Below are 18,991 nucleotides of genomic sequence, written 5' to 3' on the forward strand. Positions count from 1 at the left end.
AAAATGTGAAACATCCCTTAAATTGGTTGTTTAACAAAGTTTACATAGTAATAATAATAATAATAAAAAAACGTAATTTTATTTTCTTAACATGAACGGCAAATCTGCCATTTACAAACATTTATAATACTAACATATTTGGCTTGTATTTTTTTTTTTTAAAGCATAAATTTCCTTATACCCAAGATTTATAAATAAAAAAAACCCAACAATTGTACAAGATTTATATTTTTAAAATTAACCTAAAAATTATACAGCATATTCAGTAGAAAGTTTAAATAATAAAACATTCTACAGTAATACAACAAGAAAATCATAAGTACTGTTTCATACAGCTGGGCAAAGTGAACAATAAACTGTGTATATTATGAAATGCATGAATAAATAAATATAATTACCATTCACCATCTTTGAAAAAGTTCAAAAGATTTCTTCTATGGGAACAATACCCTACACTAAATATATCAGATACGTGGGAATAACTATTGCCGAGTTCATGAAGTCTATTTAATACGGCATTACAAGTATACACTGTCTGTGAATTGTTGCTACGAAACGGTGGCACCTGTCTAATCATTCTTCCAGGCACCCTGAAGTTGATGAGAGATAATAGTTCAGGGCAATCTCATATTGAATTTACAATTTTGAATAACTTTGAAGCTCTATAATTTTTCTTCTATCGTTAAGTTTTAACAAATTTAATGTTTTTAGTACAAAATCGTAATTTAAAAATTCATGATTGATTCTAAGTTTAAAATTTATATACCGTAAGAGTTTTTTTGGACTCTTTCAAGAGAATTTTGGTGACAGTTGATTAATCTAATAAACCTAATTACCATTAAAATAATAAACAATTTAAACAAAAAAAAAACATAAAAAACATAGCCAATTTATATAGGCCTGAAGACTAAATTTCATCAACAGTACACGATTGGTCTATAATTTTGGTTTATTTGTAAATATTGTTTTTTGTTGTTGTCACAATTGCTATTGTTTTCATTAAATAAATTAAAAACAGTAGATAAATTAATAAATTATTGGTCCACCTTTATAATCTACATATATGTACATAATATGCAGGTACGCGGTGGTCGAGCAGCAGAGGGCATTGTGTCCAGAGTGATTGCCTTTCGGTCGAACCAGATTCCGGTTCAGTCTGTTCACTTTCTTTGTACGCCCCCGGCTACTCTATATAACACGGCCGGGATTTTCAAACGCAGTCATATTCCACATTTATTGTAACAGATACGGTAAACGCGTGAAGGGAAAATATCGATGGAGATCGGGTTGTGGTCCCGTGGCTAGTGTATCGAACTCACGGCTCAAAAGTTCGTGGTTCCGATCCTACTCTACCCCAACTTGATCCCATTTTCTAATAGTGAGTTATTTACGACTCGTTGAAAATGGCCCTCAAAATAAAATATATGGGTAAAATAATATTACATCTGAATTATGTTATTTATAAAAAATATTTAATAATAAAGTAGACTCTTTTCACCTACTCTCCAAAATTCATTAAAATGTCCCCTTTCGCGTGACAAGAAACAAGTATTTATTCCATCTGCCAGTCTGTAGCACTAACTATGCACAACACTATTTCTTCAATCGTTCTTGTTCAAACTATATTTTTTTTTTCATCTATTGATATATTTAACAGGCCCGCGCCCCTTAATTTATTTAAAAATAAATTAAGACTCATTATTTTTGCCTGCGATACGCTCCCACTTGCTATTTAATGATGCTCACACTTACACACACCTGAATACTCACTCCCACACAAATACACATCTCTCAATTTACTCTCATACAGACACACCCTTTTGTTGTACCACAATTTAATATGTATGATTTTTATTTAGCAACTTCGCTGGTCTGTCTTTAAATCTTATTTTTCTTGTGTTAACTAATCATTGTTGACTGTTTGTTTCTATAAAATAAACAAATAATAAATAAATCATAAGAACGCTAATATTTATTTTTATCAAAAAAAAAATTAAAAAAATGGAGGTCTAGGCGTTTACAGGGCTTACAACATGTCATTGGCTGGTTTATTATTTGTGTTACATTTATAATTGTCAATGTTGCTTTGACTATCTAACTAGGGTTATTTACTCCGTTCTAAGACAGTCAAAATAATATATATATATATATAAAACAGTAATCAGTAAAAAAAAGGTAGTGGACATAACGTGGTAACAAGACAGACATAACAAGAATACAAAGACAACAAAATAAAATTCTTAAACTAACATACAACCTACCCTGCCTGACCTTTACGACTGAACTGTACAAAAAAACACACCAGTTTGACATAAACTACTTGACTAAAATTAAGACCTCAAAAATTGTGCATAAAATAACACTGGGAAACATACAAGACGACGACATAATATTAGTCAAAAATGCTGACATACACAAATACAGCACCAGACAACAACAACACTATCATATTGAAAAAGCAAAGACAAACACAGGACAGTCAAAAATACTACATAATGGACTTAAACACTACAACGACCTACCTTACTACTTGAAAACTTTTACTGAAGACAAATTTAAAATCCATCTGAAAAAGCACATGATGACTGAACTAACTAGACTAGACGAGACATAAAATGACTAGACAATATTAAATTTCTAATGTAACCCTAACGGGTTTTTTAAAATTGTAAATAAATAAAAAATAAAATACTACACGTGGACCCAATAAATCAAGTCTTTTTTTCCTTACAAGTGTTATGGAACCATGAACCTAGATATGAGTTCGTATCAACTAGTAAAACTGTCCAATGCTGTCACATGATAAATTCTTAGAATATTGTCCAGATAAATACATCTTTATCTCAGTAGTATAATTCCATTCACCCTCGATAGTTAAAATCAATGTTTACTTAAGCCCAGTCCAAAAGATGACACCCGCGGATCAATATAAATACTAGTTTGATGGTTCCCAGTCTTAGAACTAATTTAGACGTTAAGACATAAACATCAAACATATATATTTTTATCAGATCAGTTAAAGACATTTTAAATTTATCTCCTGCTTGACTTTTAACTTTTAATTTGATTCTTAATTTTGTCTTTCAATTTTAACTTTTTAATTTTAATTCTTAATTTTAACTTTTAATTTAAACTTTTAACTTAATTTTAATTTAAACTTTTCATTTTAATTTTAACTTTTACTTTTAATTTTAATAATTTGATTTCAACTCTTAATTTATACTTACCTACATCTACTACCCGCATCGAATAATTTATTGTTAGTTGTGATTTTTTTTACAATTAAATTGAAATGTTCATGGAAGCAGAGAGAGAGGGAGGAAAGTAGAGTAGCTTTACAATGTCTTCTCCTTTCTATGAACTTTTTATGTAATATTTTTATTTTTACTTTTTAGAATTAAATTATTTTTCCCCTCTCCTCCTGCATTCATTAATGTGAAATCTGTAATTGGTCTTACTTTTTAAAATTGTTCTTTTGTACCTTGTTTTTTTATATAAAGACTGTATGATTTAATTAATAAATAAATATACTTAGATACATATAACCAAAAGTTATTATAATAAAATAAATCCTATTAAAACAAACGTTTATTTTGTCTGACCCTTAACACAAGGGTGGTGATTTGATTATTATTTTTTTTTTTTTAAAAGAAAAGAAAACGTAAAATGTACTTTCTCTTGGAGGTGGATTTAAAAACTGAGCTTAGTATTTATTTGATCGAAGCATTGATATAGTAGTTACTGGATCACTCGCCCGAGAATAAAATGTGGAGGTAGTTATTTCTTTTATGCCAAGCGAAATTCTCTCTTGACCGTCTGGTCTCAACTCATTTCTACGGAATGTTGATATTGTTGATCACGTACAAGATTATATTTCTACAATTGTACTTGTGTATTTTTTACGAACGCCCATAAAGCTTTTACGTGTGTATTATTTTGTTCATTCACAGTACTTTTGGTTCTAAAGAAATCCCAGCTGCTGTGGGCATCAGACGAGGGGATATCTTGCCTTTTTGATTCAGTATCATTATGGATAAGATAATCGAGGATGTCAAATCAATGGAGCTGGGAGACAAACAAGTATACATTAAACCCATCAAAAACTGAACAACTGTGGGTGGCTTCAGCCAGACGACAGAATTCGATCCAGGATACGGCTCTACCCAATGTAGGGAGTACCGCTTTACCCACCGTTAAACTACTGGGAGTTTTACTCAATTCTGACCTATCTCTTGACGCTCAAATTAGTAGAACGATAAGTTTATGCCTCTACCAGCTGAGACAAATTAAATGCATACGCAAAAATTTGCCGGTTGATGCCGCCCGTCAATTAATAAATGCGTTTGTAGTGTCTAGAGTCGATTATTGTAATGGTATCTATGCAGGTCTACCAATGAACAAAATGACTCGCCTACACTCTGTATTGAATGCCGCAGCGAGACTTATTTTCGGAATCTCTAAGTTCAGTCATATCACTCCACTACTTCGGGAACTACACTGGCTACGTTTTCCACAGAGGGTCGAATACAAACTCTGTTGGCTTATGTATAAGTCACTGCACAACTCGGCTCCGGAATATCTAAGGGAACTATGCATTCCAGATGAACTAGCTGACAGGCGTCTCACGCTTAGATCAGCTACGTCTACGGCGAGAGGAAAAGTTATTATACCTCTACGCAAACAGCGCACTAAATTTGGTGAACGCGCATTTGCGGTCGCAGGCCCTATGGCATGGAATGCTCTCCCAGCAGAGGTGCGAGGCTGTAAAAGTGAAGTGATGTTTCGGAAAAAACTTAAAACCCACTTGTTCTCTAAATCATTTGAATAAATCCGTAGCACGTGACAACAAAATAAATTATTTTAATTAAATTACAAATTTAAAAGCTTCAATTAAATTAACTTAACAATAGAATCACCATGTAAAGCGCCCTTGAGGTATTTTATACGAAAATGGTGCTTTATAAGTTATCCATAATTAATTAATTAATACGTAATATGCTGCGCAGATGACGCTGTCCCAATAGCAGACTAAGAAGATGATCTCCAAAGATTATTGTACAATGTTTAATAAAGCAGTTAAAACTAATATGCATTAGTGATAGACGGGAAATTTCAGATTTAGTGCTGCTTTCAAGTTATTAAATAATCAACAATATTTTGAGTTTGTCCAAATTTTTGTAGACAAGGACTGGATTCAACTCCCCGGGGAGCTGTTAACATTAACATATTACAACAGAGATGAAGAACATTTAAGAGAAGGTAATATAGAAGTCTAGGCATCTACAGGGCTTATGACCTGTCAATGGCTGGTTTAAGTGGCCATTTTACACACTGTGTAACATTCACCATTCTGCCTATATTTGAACATCTATATTACTTCAATTCTTTCATCTGTTGATGTTCGTGAAGTTAAAGAGCTGAAACCTTTATTTATGCGGGTGAGATTCATCTAATTGAATTATTTCACCTACATACTAGGCAACTATAAAAATATTGATTTCATTTATACAGGTTTATTTTGAAAATTATTGTTGAAATTCTACATTGGTGTTTTACACAGGTTTCATTCATGTTTAATGTCAACTAAGGTAAAATACATTAAGATTTTATGATATTATTTTATTTCATTTAATTTATTGGGAACATTACAAGTTTTTATATATTTAGTAGGTATATAGTAAAATAAAAAAATAATAAAATAAAAATATAAAAAATTATTATACTCGTACATAATATGGAATAACAAATTTACAACTTTACTTATAATTTGTCACCTAAAGTCGGTGTACGCTTTGACCTCGATACGTTTTTAACGCTAATCGTGTTTAATGCTAATCGTTTTTCGCTACGAAAACGAATCGCAAAATACAGAACCAATAATTAATTTTAACAAACCATCGCGAAAAATACATTTAATAATAAATGAAAACGAACCTATCACAGTGTGGAGTTTGTCCACTTAAGCGGGTCATCCAAGGGAATAAGACAAAAACTACAAAAAAGGTCAATGCAATATTCCAAAACTACATAAATCACATGCAGGAGCTTATAGGACAAACTTAAAATCACTCTCTATTATTCAAAAAAAAAAGATTGCAAAAATAATTCTTAAAAAGCCCAGAACTTACCCATCAAAACTAGTATTCGAAGAACTTAATATACCAACAATTGAAGAAATTTTTAATAAAGCCTCTATCTTACAAACTTTTAAAGAAAAAACAATTGAAGTGCAAAATTCAAGTAACTCTAGATTTTCTAATAATTTAATTTTGCACAGATGTAAAACAACAGCACGGTTAAACCATTATACGTACATAGGTAAAAAAAACTTTAATAAACTTCCGGAAAACTTAAAATCTATAAAAAATTATCAAACTTTTAAAACTAAAATTAAAAAACATTTAAGACTCACCCCTTCCTAGACTCCATACCAAAGAATGTTTATTTTTTATTTTTAATTTACCTTGTTTATTTTTAATATTAATTTTAATTTACTTGTTTTAATTTACTTTGTTTATAAAAAATAAAAAAAATGTGAAACGAACTCCCTCTCTAAACACAAGTATCTACTTTATTAGAGAGGTAGAAACGTTATATATAAGATGTTCTGTATATTTACCTATTTTGTATTTCAAAAATGTATTTTGTAAAAAAAAAATATTCAATAAAAAAAAAAAAAAAAGATGAATAGAGAAGCGAACCCTACCGTGTCTAGTCATGCACTGAGCCTAGAAATACTATATATATATACTACGGTGATGGTACTAAATGCACCATCACCGTAGCATTAGTACTAAATGCACCCTTGTACAAGCATTACTACTACCCATTCTAGATTACGCTGATGTTTCCATGACTGATTTAAGCTGTGAGCAACTCGTTAAACTTGAACGACTTCAGAATACATGCATAAGGTACATTTTTGGTCTTAGGAAATATGACCACATTTCTGATTATCGTAGGCAACTGAAATGGCTCAAAATTAGACAGCGGAGAGACTATCACTCCCTCTCACTTCTGTTCAATGTACTTCATAGTCCTAACGCTCCTATATACCTGTGTGAAAAATTTCAACGCTTATTAGTTCGTGGTTTACCTCTTCGTTCTCATTCTCAAGGCACTCTCTTAATACCCATACACAATTCCTCTTTCTTCTCTAACTCATATAGTGTCCATGCGGCTCCACTGTGGAATCATCTTCCATCCACCATCAAAGATGTTACTACATTATCTCTGTTTAAATCACGTCTGAAGAAACATCTCCTTTCTCTTCCTTAATCTCTCCTCCTTTCCTTTTTCCTCTTTCCGCTTTTTTCCCTTTTCTCATTGAGTAATAGTTTTGATTTAAGGTAATTTATAAACAAATACGTTTATTTCTATTTTTATATATTTTTAACTTTTTAATCTTTTTTTTCTATTGAATATGTTCTGTAACTTGAATTATAAAAATAAACTTTAATTTTATTGGTTGGTTGGAAGAAATTGCCATTTGGCAATAAGCCCGCCAATGTACAAATAACATTATGTACAAAAAGTTAAATAAATAAAATTAAAAAAATGGTGAAGGTGGAGGTGTATTTTAGTACTTGCATGTTGGTGTAGTGAGTGTCCTGACGAAGAGACGGGCACGTCTCGCAACCGGTAGATTAAAAAAGTCGGTATGTATATATATACGAATATTTAATAACATTAGTTAAAATTTTTGACCACAAAGTTAATGCTTTAAACTCCAATAATATTAATAAAATAAGTTTATCGTAAAAACAAATTGAGAAAAATAACGCAATGGAGTTTACTCCCGCTGGCCGATCTTTTATGAAAACTGAATCACAAGAATAATTATCTGAGAGCTGAAGAAAAAATACAATATTTATACGAAAATTTGATTGGAAACGCAAGAGGTATTTGTCAAGGAATCATGTTAAGCTCGCAAAATTATGAAGTTCTCTGGAATTCATTGGTCGATAAGTACAACGATCAACGTTTCGCTACTTATTTTGACCAAATTTTAAATAAGTGTACCTGCGAAGAATTATTTTTTATTTTATATTTCTTCAACTCTTTTATCTGTTGATTTTAGTGAAGTTAAAGAGCTGAAACCTCATCTGATTAAATTATTTCATATCCTAGGCAACGCCTGAAAACCATTTTCCAATTTTCAAACTTCCTCTTGGACCAGTTAGTTTAAATACAATATTTTGAGTTTTTCCAAATGTTTGTAGACCCAGCCCTGTTGTAATTTGTTAATCTTAATGACTACCTAGGACGTGAAATCCAATCTTCTGTCTACAAACATTTTGATAAACTAAAAAAATTGTAAAATCCTGACTGATCTTTTGTTTGTCGATTTGTCGGCCTCGTGGTGTAACGTTCAGCGCGTTTGCCTAACTTGCGAGAGGTCTCGGGTTCGATTCCCGACATGGTTGATATGAAATATTTAATTAAAATTGTGTTTTCACACCTGAATTTTTCATGGTCCCTGGACCGGTACCTGAAGCGTAAAACTGATCATCTTACCTTCTTGTAACAAAAATGATCTAGGTACGTTGCGAATGGTGTACCAATGTAGTGCCCTGTGCACCATCCGGTGCGGAAAGATAATGATGATGAGTCTTTTTTTACGGTTACAGTTAATTTTTTTGTGAAACTGTTTCAGCTTTTTCTAGAGAATAACTGTTTTAAAATTACTGTTTCTTTTTCGCCACTACCTATTTAAATAACAGCATATTTTTTATGAACTTCCTTTCGTTTCGACGTGTTATGTAAAATAAGGTGCGGTCATGATAAAACGATAAATTCGCGCGATAAACATTCAGAGGATGTCATTAATATGATTTAATACGTGGATGAAAGTGTAACGCCATAGAAAGTAGTAAGACGTATTTGAAATGCTGTAAGGGGAAAAATCAAAAAGGTATTAATTATAAGTACTAACTTTGTAAACAAAATATTACATCAGAGATGGATGACCTTTTAGAGAAGGAAATATGGAAGTCTTGAAATTGATAGAACTAATGACCTGGTATTGCCTGGTCAAAGTGGCTACTTTACACACTGTAACACTTACCATTTTGCTATGTTTGAACATGCATCCGTGTAATGTCAAAATTCACTCACGTGCCAATAAGGGTTACAGTGCTACGGAAAATTGGATATAAAATATTTTTTTACACTTGGTAAAAATTAGAGCATGGGATGATGAAGTTTAGTGTCGTTTTTATTTAAAAAATGTACAAGGTAAACGTCGTTTTGCGCCGGTTCGATTAACGCCTGTTGGTGCCGGCATGGGATTCCCCGGTTCACCCGAAACCAGACGACGTGATTCTAATAGCAGACACACTTTTAAATGTTGTTTTATTCTATTATCGTGTACGCAAGCAGCCTATTGTAGGTGTGTGAAATTGTTTCCTAGTTAGTTTTCTTTTTGTTTTTAAGAAAAATAAAAAGGTATGATTATATTTACTATGCAATGATTCTGCAAGAAAGGAAGCAACAATCAAAGAAAATGAATTTGGATGCTTTTTAAAAAAAAGTGTGAGAATTTAATTTAGTACCGACAAACTGGTGAGTTTATTGTTCTCAAAAACGTACGAAAAATATTAAAAATTAACTTCTTGAACTACAATATCTGAGTTTGTCCAAATGTTCGTAGACAAAAGACTGGATTGCCCCCCCTCAAAACAAATTACAACAGCGATGGAGAATACCTTAAATAAGAGAATATGGTCTGGTCCAACTGGACTAAGAAATTTAAAAATTGAAAAATTGTTTTCAGGCGTTGCCTAGAATGTGAAATAATTCAGTCAGATGAATCTCTTCACAACAATAAAGGTTTCAGCTCTTTAACTTCACTAAAATCTGTTAAAGACATTTTTAATATATCTCCTGCTTGACTTTTAACTTTTAATTTGATTTTTAATTGTATCTTTCAATTTTAACTTTTTAGATTTAATTCTTAATTTTAACTTTTAATTTTAACTTTTACTTTTGATTTTAATTTTAGCTTTTGATTTTAACTCTTAACTTATACTTATTCATATAAACATCTACTACCTGCATCTAATAAATTATTGTTAGTTGTAAATTTAACAAAGAAATTTAAATGTTTATGGAAGCAGAGAGAGAGAGGGGGAAAGTAGAGTAGCTATACAATGTCTTCTCCCTTTTATGTACTTTTTATTTAATATTCATATTTTTACTTTTTTAGAATTCAATTATTTTTCCCCTCTCCTCCTGCATTTATAATAAATTAGTGTGAAATCTGTAATTGTTCTTACTTTTTTTAAATGTTCTTTTGTACCTTGTTTTATATAAAGACTGTATAATTTCCTTAATAAATAAAAAAAAATAAAATCAACAAATAGAAGAATTGAAGAAATATGGATGTTCAAACATAGGCAAAATGGTGAATGTTACACAGTGTGTAAAATGGCTACTTAAACGAGCCAAAGACAGGTCATAAGCCTTGTAAATGCCTAGACTTCCATATTCCCTTATTCAAGGTATTCTCCATCCCTGTTGTAATTTGTTAATCCTTGAACTACGTCACAAGTTCTTACAAATCAACCAACGATAGTGTGTTGTGATAGATTTCCGGTTTACGGGAGGCCAATTCACCAATCAGTAGAACCACCGAAGAGAACTTGTGACCGTCACACGCAGAATAATTTCAAAATAACACAACATTAAATAAATCATAGCTCTGATAATACGATAATCAAATTGTTAAAAAATTTCTCCACAAAAATGCGACATCTTTGGCATTGACAATAATTGTGATGTCGAGGTTCGTGACGATGTTCAATTTAAATTTAAACGGCCACAAAGTTCAAAATTTAGCCGAATCGTGACGTTTAGGAGCGTGGCTAATGCAATGAACCGTTTTCACGGGAATTTAAAATTATAAATTTAAAAATAAAAAAAAATCGTGATATTTTATTACTTTGTTGTTAACAATTTTGCATGAATCCTTATGAACAAATTTTGTAATTCAATAGCAATAATGATTTTTAACAGTCAATAATAATAGTAATACTCGTTACCTAGACTTCACCGGCTAGGTAACGAGTATGGTGAAGTTGATATATTTCGTCTGTTTTTATATAATTATAGGTTAGAAATTCAAAAGGGTATAAATTAATCTGTATAAAATTTCTTAATATTTTTCTTTGTTTTTACTTTTTTTTCTCAAGTATCTCTATAATAATGCATATGCTTATGTGTGTGTATATGTATATGCATATATGTGTATGTATATATACATGCATGTATGTGTATGTGTCTGTGTATGAATGCATATGGATGTGTATTCATGTGTGTATGTTTTTATATGTGAATTTATTAAATATCTTTCTATGTACCCATATACCTATGTAGGTATATTTCCTTATTTTTACTTATTATTGTATCTTTTGGTTTTTCTTATGTTCTCCAATTATAATTTATCTTCAATTTTAACTAAATGTACATTCTTGTGTTTCACTGCTGCGCTTAAATAGATTTCTAATAAATGTAAAAATTCCGTGTTACGTCGGGACTCTTCTATATATAAATCAAAAACACTTATTAACATATTAAACAGTATACAAAGCAATCAGAACAATATATAAAATAATAATATAAAAATATATTATTAATATTTAAAGCATTAACTTTGTGGTCAAACATTTTACTAAATGTTATTAAATATTTGTATGTAACCACTTGTAACCGACTTTTTTATGTCTACCGGTTTCGAGACGTACCCGTCTCTTCGTCAGGACACCAATTAAACCAACATGCAAAACCCACTATACACCTTCACCATAGTTGTTGCACGACATGCATTTTAATAAGGACATGCACTGATTAAATTATAAAAATATTCTCTTGTTTGAGAATTGATGAAAAAAGTAGAGGGGATAGAGGGAGGGGATAAGCTTAATTGGTTTTAAAGGGTGACTATTACAGTGGAACATCGTATTAAGGACTATTTTGATCAAAGGAACATTATGTTTTTAAAGCTTTCCTAATGTGAAATATTTGCATATTATTTACTTTTAACCCTTTATTATTTGTATGTAAGATTGTAACTCCAGTATTTTTATTAAAGTCATGATTTAAATTGATTAGGTGATTTGCGAATTCAGAGAAACTCTTATTGTGAAGACACCTCATATTCTTTATTTCTTTTATTTCTCTACAATACCGCAGAGTGTGTGCGGACCAACTACTGCTTTACAAAATTATGACAGGAATGGTTGACTGTACAGAGCTGCTTGGTTTAATAACAATACATGTGCCAGCCAGGATTTGTAGACGGTACAACCTGTTTCACGTACCAATAAGTTAAACATCGTATGTTAAAAATGCTTTTTTTCGTAGGACTTTTTCAACGTACAATACAAAATTTAAAAATATAGATTACACAAACATCACTCCGTCAGATTTAAAATTTACACTTAAATATGTATTATGTAACTTAGTAGACATTATAATAATAAATATGTACATCTCCCCTCCCCTCCTTATCCTCTCTTCAAGCATTTTTGTCCTTATCCCGCCCAATTTACAGTAACTTAATGTTCTTAAAATAAATATTTAAAAAATCTTTGATTATTGAGTACATGAAAATAACATTTTTATATGTATAAATTGTATGTATCTATTTGATATGTAATATATTTTCTTTACCAACTTTGTATACTATGTGGAAATCTGTTATTAGTTCTGAGTTTATAAACTATATCTGTTTGTTTACTAAAATATGTATGTAGAACTGTTGATTTCCCAAATAAAATAAAATAAAATATGTTCTTTAACACGAATATCAAAATTTCTTGATGTTCTTCCAACGTAAACTGAAGGACAAGAATTGCATTTTAATTGGTAAACACCTGAATTATTTAATAAACTATTTTTATCTTTCTTATAAGCAATACTTTACCAATATTGCTATTTGTTTAAAAAGCAAGATTGATATTATTTAGTAAAAAAATTGGATACATTTGTAGATACAGTATTTACATAAAGAATTCTCCTCCATTTATTATCATTATTAGTAGTATTATAAATAACTGTTGACAGGATATAAAAATTGTTTGACTGATTTTTTCTTTAATTTTATATTTAAAAGGGTTTTGCATGTTGGTTAAATTGGTGTCCTGACGAAGAGACGGGTACGTCTTGAAACCGGTAGACATAGAAAAGTCGGTAAGTGGTTATTTAGAAATATTTAATAACATTTAGAAAAATATAAATAATATTTTTTTAAAAATGGTTATTTACTTCTGCAGGGGAGAAACGAGGGGAGCGTGGCCATGTGGTTGACGGTGTTTCAGACTCCCCTCTCCTCGCTTCTCCCCTGCAGAAGTAAGCCACCATTTGTTTTATTTAATGTTTTATTTTTATAAATTTTATTCATTCTAAAAAATTATGTCAATGTGCCAATATGTCTTCTTGGTCATACTGATCATCGTGGTTTCGGGTGTAACAGGGTTTAAAGAACAACCTGTATATGGATATGTGTGTGTATGTATGTTGTATGGGTACATTTATATATGTATATATTTTTTTTTTTTCATTGTTTCATATTTACTTACTATTTCTTCTTCTTTTCTTACTTCCCTATTTCCCCACCCCACTTCCTTTCACCCTTAGCGAACTGTACGTTTTGTTTTTATTTTTGTTCCTATATAAAACCCATAATTGGTCTTATTATTTGTTGTTGTTCTATAAATATGATTGTTGGTTTAAAAAAACCAACAATCATTTTTTTGTTAGTTATGTTTCACAGTTCAGAAGTGTGTTTCGATTACTCACCGACCAGAACTCTTGACGTCACGGGCGATGTAATTTCGAAGTTCCGGTAGGCATTTTCAAAATCGTAAAACTTTAGAAAAATAATAGCGGTGATAATGCGGTAAGTAGGTACATGAAAATATTTTTTTCGTTTGGTTTGATAGTCCATTAAAAATCGAAAAAACGTATAAAAAACCACTGAACATTCTCATTTTGAAATAAATACGAGAAAAATAACATAAACAATATTTATTCGTAAAGGCAACAAAATAATATCTAATTATGGTGAACAGAAATGTGAAAATTGAGACCCCTTCTCGAAAAATATTTCTTATGACACTTAGCGCATTCGAATGGTTTCAATCCGATATGTTGTATTGCATGTCTTTTTAAGTCTGCTTTGCGCATACAGCTGTAATCACAATCTAGGCATTTTAACGGCTTTTGAACAACATGAGTTCCCATGTGGTACTTCAAATTTCCTTGTCGCGAGCACTTGAAATTACATACTGAGCACTTGAATGGTTTTTCGCCCGTATGAACGAGCATGTGTCTTTTTAAATCTCTTTTGACCGCACTCGCATATTTGCACTCTGAACATGAATTAGGTTTCAAGCCAGAGTGAGCAAGGGAATGCAATTTTAAATCTGCCTTTCGCGCAGTGCTGTAAAAACATACTAGGCATACGAAAGGTTTTTCTGAGCTGTGAGATATCATGTGTCTTTTTAAATACCCCTTACGGGAACATTTAAAACTACAAAGCGAACAAGAATAGGATTTCTCTCCAGTATGAATCGTTATGTGTTCTTCCAAGAGGGCCTGTCTAGTACATTTATATTTGCACTCTAAACACGAAATTGGTTTCTCATCAGAATGTTTATTGAGCCAGTGTGATTTTAACGAGTATTTCAGTGAACATCTATACGAACATTGTGAACATGAGAAGGGTTTTTCGCCAGTATGCCTAAGCATGTGACGTTCCAGATGGTGTCTTAGTGAAGATTTATAGGGACATTCTGAGCATGTGAACGTCTTAACATCAGAATGAGTAAGCATGTGTGTTTTTAAATTTCCTTTCCAATCAAATTTAGATTTACATACCAAGCATTGAAATTTTTTCGTTTTAGCACTTTTATTTCTGAGCAGTTTTTTTTTAATAACGCGTCGTTTTTTTCTAGGTTTCTTCGTTTCTGGAAACAATAACATTAATTAAATAAGTCAGATGTTATAATAATGAAAATACCGTACAGTTGTTAGTGCAATTTAAAAAACAAAAGTAGAATAAAACTTAAAACAGTATTTTATTGACTATAATTCAATGCACTTCCATCAAGAAATGTCAGTAGAGAACATTAATTAAATAAGTCAGATGTTATAATAATGAAAATACCGTACAGTTGCTAGTGCAATTTAAAAAACAAAAGTAGAATAAAACTTAAAACCGTATTTTATTGACTATAATTCAATGCACTTCCATCAAGAAATGTCAGTAGAGAAACTCAATATATTAAGATCTTTAACTATCACAATACACTCAGCATACACTGCATACGAACTATAAACGTACAGAAATTGCTGTGAATCGAAGGCATAATGATCAGTCTTACGCTTCAGATACCAGTAGAAGGAATCGTTTTTGTAGTGCAGTAAAAACCACATTAAACAATATTTTAATTCAGTAATGTCGTGGATCAAAATACTAACTATGAAATATTTGTTTAAAACATGGAGCGTAAGATTGATCATGTCATATTCTTGCAATGGATGATTAAAACACGATGTAATTGGTGTACCCTTTGCACAATTAAGCGTGGATATGATAATGTGAAAACGTCATAGATGACAGTGTAGCAGAACTGATCATTTATTAAAAAGGCTGAATTTAGATACACTTCAGAAATATTTATTTTCGTCTATCGGTTTTATGTAAAAATCTACAATACGCGAGAGAAAGGAAATGGTGATAGATGAATTATTACTTTTACTTACTTAAGGCACATTCTGCTCTGAATGAAAGTTCCAAGCATTCCTTTTTAATGTCAGGATGATCAATATCCAGTTCTGTATAAATGTTTATATCGCTAGTTATTCTATACCTATCAGCCCTGGTCCTGGGTTTAGTTCTAGTGGTAGCAATTGCTGACTCTTCGCTTCTGTCAGGACCGTTTTCCGTTTCCTCAATGCGGAGAATCGGGAGAATATCTTCTTCATCGATAGCGCCGGGTTCAGATTTGACTGTGACAATTCCAGTTGGCCCTTCATTTGTATTTGAACGAAATGCCAGCTCTCCAGTATGGAGAATATCTAATTGAACTGTGCACCTCATTAAAGTAAACTCCATCTGAGATAATAAATCATTTTTCTTTTTAAGCAGAGAATTATTCAAATAAACCTTCAAGAAATTTCATGAAACCAGGATGTTAAAGAGTCAGAATAACGAATGGTACACACATAAAATTAAGAATAGTCCAGAAGGAGCGTAGAATCATATTTGAATACATCGGACTGTGTCAAAAATTCCCTCCACTATGGCCCCACTTTCACCGCGCGCATTCGTGATGTAATCATAACACAAATGTAAGATAAAAAAAAAGCAATCTGCTAATTTCTCTAAAATTTTATTGTGCACGCGGAAATATTGATTGACACAAGAAAGAAGATAAGTAAAGGGTAATTTAATAAGAGTAATTGAATTAATGAACTTTAATAAAACAAATTTTATTTGACATAAAACGGATATTTTTATATCATGTTCAATAATATTTGATGTTTTGAAGATAATGACGGTCAACTGTCCACCACAGAGTTGTTTAATCCGAGGTCCAATTTTCATTAGTTCTCTCATTAGATTAGCAAAGTAGGGTAAACAAATTTACTACCTTGGCAACACTAACGAAATTTCCATTTTGTTTATTCGACAATCTGACAGATGGAAAAATAATTCATTTTTCAAGTAATTTATTTGCTACTGACACATCCATTTGTTAATTACACATGAAATGTAATCCTATCCTGTTTCTTTAAGACTCTAGCAGTATTTCTACACTTAAAAAGGACACAACACGACATCGTTGAATTCAAATCAGGAGTTGCGTACTGAGCGACGTCTACAAAGAAACTAATGGGTCAAAACGTAAACCTACTCATTTATGAGTAGTTTAGTCGCCTTCTGTTTGATGTGCGTATGCGGTTTCTGGACTATTCTTAATTCTATGGGTACACATTAATGTAAAGCAATTACATTAACCGGCATCCCATAAGAACAAGAACATCCACTTCTGTTAAGACATTAAAATAAAAAAATATGATAACTTAGGTACAGAATCAGCAAGCTCAGTGCAACGGGAAATTGAACATACAAAATATTTTCTTATACGCGGTAAAAATTAAAATTAAAGAATTTAATTGAACGGTAAAGTCCCAAAAATTATCGAAAAAATGAACTACTTTGAACTTTGGTTTTTGTGAACCAACCAATCAATAATTATTGCGTTGTTATGTGTTGTAATAGATTTCCGGTTTCCGGGTAGCCATTTTTCCAACGTTTAGTGTATTTTGACAGCTAAGGGGTCCCACTTTTAAATGGCAGCACAACTTACTTACGACAACTTGTGATGTCACGGGCGGAGTAATTTTAAAAAAACAAAACGTTAAAAAAATTACAGCGATGATAATACGATACACAAAAATATTTTTTTATATTTTTGGCATGGTTAGATATTCTAATAATAAACAATAATAAAAAAAACCTCAAAGAACCACTGAATTTCCTCATTATACAAATAAAAAAGACAAATCAGTTAATAATTCATGCGAACTTTAGTTAATTAACTTAAATTGCAGTATGTAGTACATTCCTTACCAAGCTTGGAACAAAGTCTGTACCCGGAAAGGCCAGGAAATGTTATAGAAAATATAATAAAAACGACGCCGAAACAGCGCGGGATGAATAATTATTAACTTAAATTGAAACATTAAATCATATGATTACCTTAGCAGGTGATTTTTAAAGCACAATTGCTTCCTGTTTAGCAAAAAGAATTCTCATTTGTTTTATTAATCACAAATGGCCATTAAATTTACTGACAGATATAAATAAAAAAGTACTACCTACGAATAAGAATTTGACAGTTGAGGTACCTAAATGAATAATTTGACGTTGCTGACAAAGCATATATTAACTTACCAAACTTTTCATCTGCTCGGGAATATTTAATTTATAAATTAATAAGTTTTACCTAAAATAAACAAATTATTATTTTTTAATAACGCTTATTGATGGACACTTTCCTGCGGCCATTATGACTTTTTAAGTATAAAGAATATTTTTGATTAGATCATAAAAAGAGATACCTACATCATATTACACGGATTTCACGAGTTTAAAGACCACAGACACTTTCATACGAAAGAGACAATATGTCTAGTCAGAGACAATAAAGATAATATGTACCGTATCACATATTATTATTTTGCTGCTTACCGGTTAGTTTTATTATTATGTAAATATCTGGATATCGGATCGACAGTCGATCAAAGCCGCATATTATTATGAAATATGGACACAAAATAACAAGTTTTGACCCTGGAATATTTTATAGTCACTGGACTGGCATTCAGAATGAAATACAAATGATGATCACGTATTTTTATGGTTAAATTATTACAACCTTTCTTCTCCCGAGAGGTGTAATAACTGAATATAATTAAAATCTATTAGAAACTGTATTTAATTGGTGAGCAAACTTGATTTTTAAAAGTGGTAAGGTGGTAGAGAGAAGCAAAAACAGGAATATAGTTATGAATTTAAGTATATTAGTTAAAATGGTTGAAGGCATAAAACATAGCAGGTTATAAAACAAAAAACAACAAATACAGTGTTTTAAAATTAAAATAATGCTAACTGAATTTTAATTAAAACTATGACTACTAAAGGAAGGGAGGAAATAATTCTGTTACTTAAGTGGGGGTTATGGATGCTAATGCTGGAGTCGGTTGATCTTGATCCCTTGGTGATGTGGTGTTGGTTTCTGGGTGATGTTGACCCTGAAGGTGGCAGGCTGGCTGGTGGAATCGGGTGCTTGAAGGCTGCTTCAGTTGTAGATGGCTGGCAGTTAGTTCCTCAGGGGGAGGAATATACCCTCCACGTCTCTGTTGGTGACAAGGTCCAGAGTTCCCACGTCTCAGTGAGAGAGCCTCCACGTCTCAGTGG

The 18,991-nt window shown here is 31.4% G+C and overlaps 1 long non-coding RNA gene across 2 annotated transcripts; it reads right to left on the bottom strand.

Moving 5' to 3' along the window:
- Positions 1-14,013: 14,013 nt before the first annotated feature.
- On the bottom strand, positions 14,014-18,188 carry LOC148280843 (uncharacterized). Of its 2 annotated transcripts, XR_015822488.1 has the most exons (4): positions 18,137-18,188; positions 17,966-18,017; positions 15,769-16,120; positions 14,014-14,969 (listed from the first exon to the last, which is right to left on the bottom strand). It is a non-coding gene; the product is annotated as an uncharacterized LOC148280843 (long non-coding RNA). The 2 variants fall into 2 exon arrangements; XR_015822487.1 differs by lacking the exon at positions 18,137-18,188 and having other exon boundaries at positions 17,966-18,134.
- Between the last annotated feature and the right edge of the window lie 803 nt (positions 18,189-18,991).

This window comes from Micrasema longulum, unplaced genomic scaffold (genome assembly GCF_059751315.1).
Source record: "Micrasema longulum isolate JH-2025_06_02 unplaced genomic scaffold, ASM5975131v1 h1tg000527l, whole genome shotgun sequence".
NCBI lineage: Eukaryota > Metazoa > Arthropoda > Insecta > Trichoptera > Brachycentridae > Micrasema > Micrasema longulum.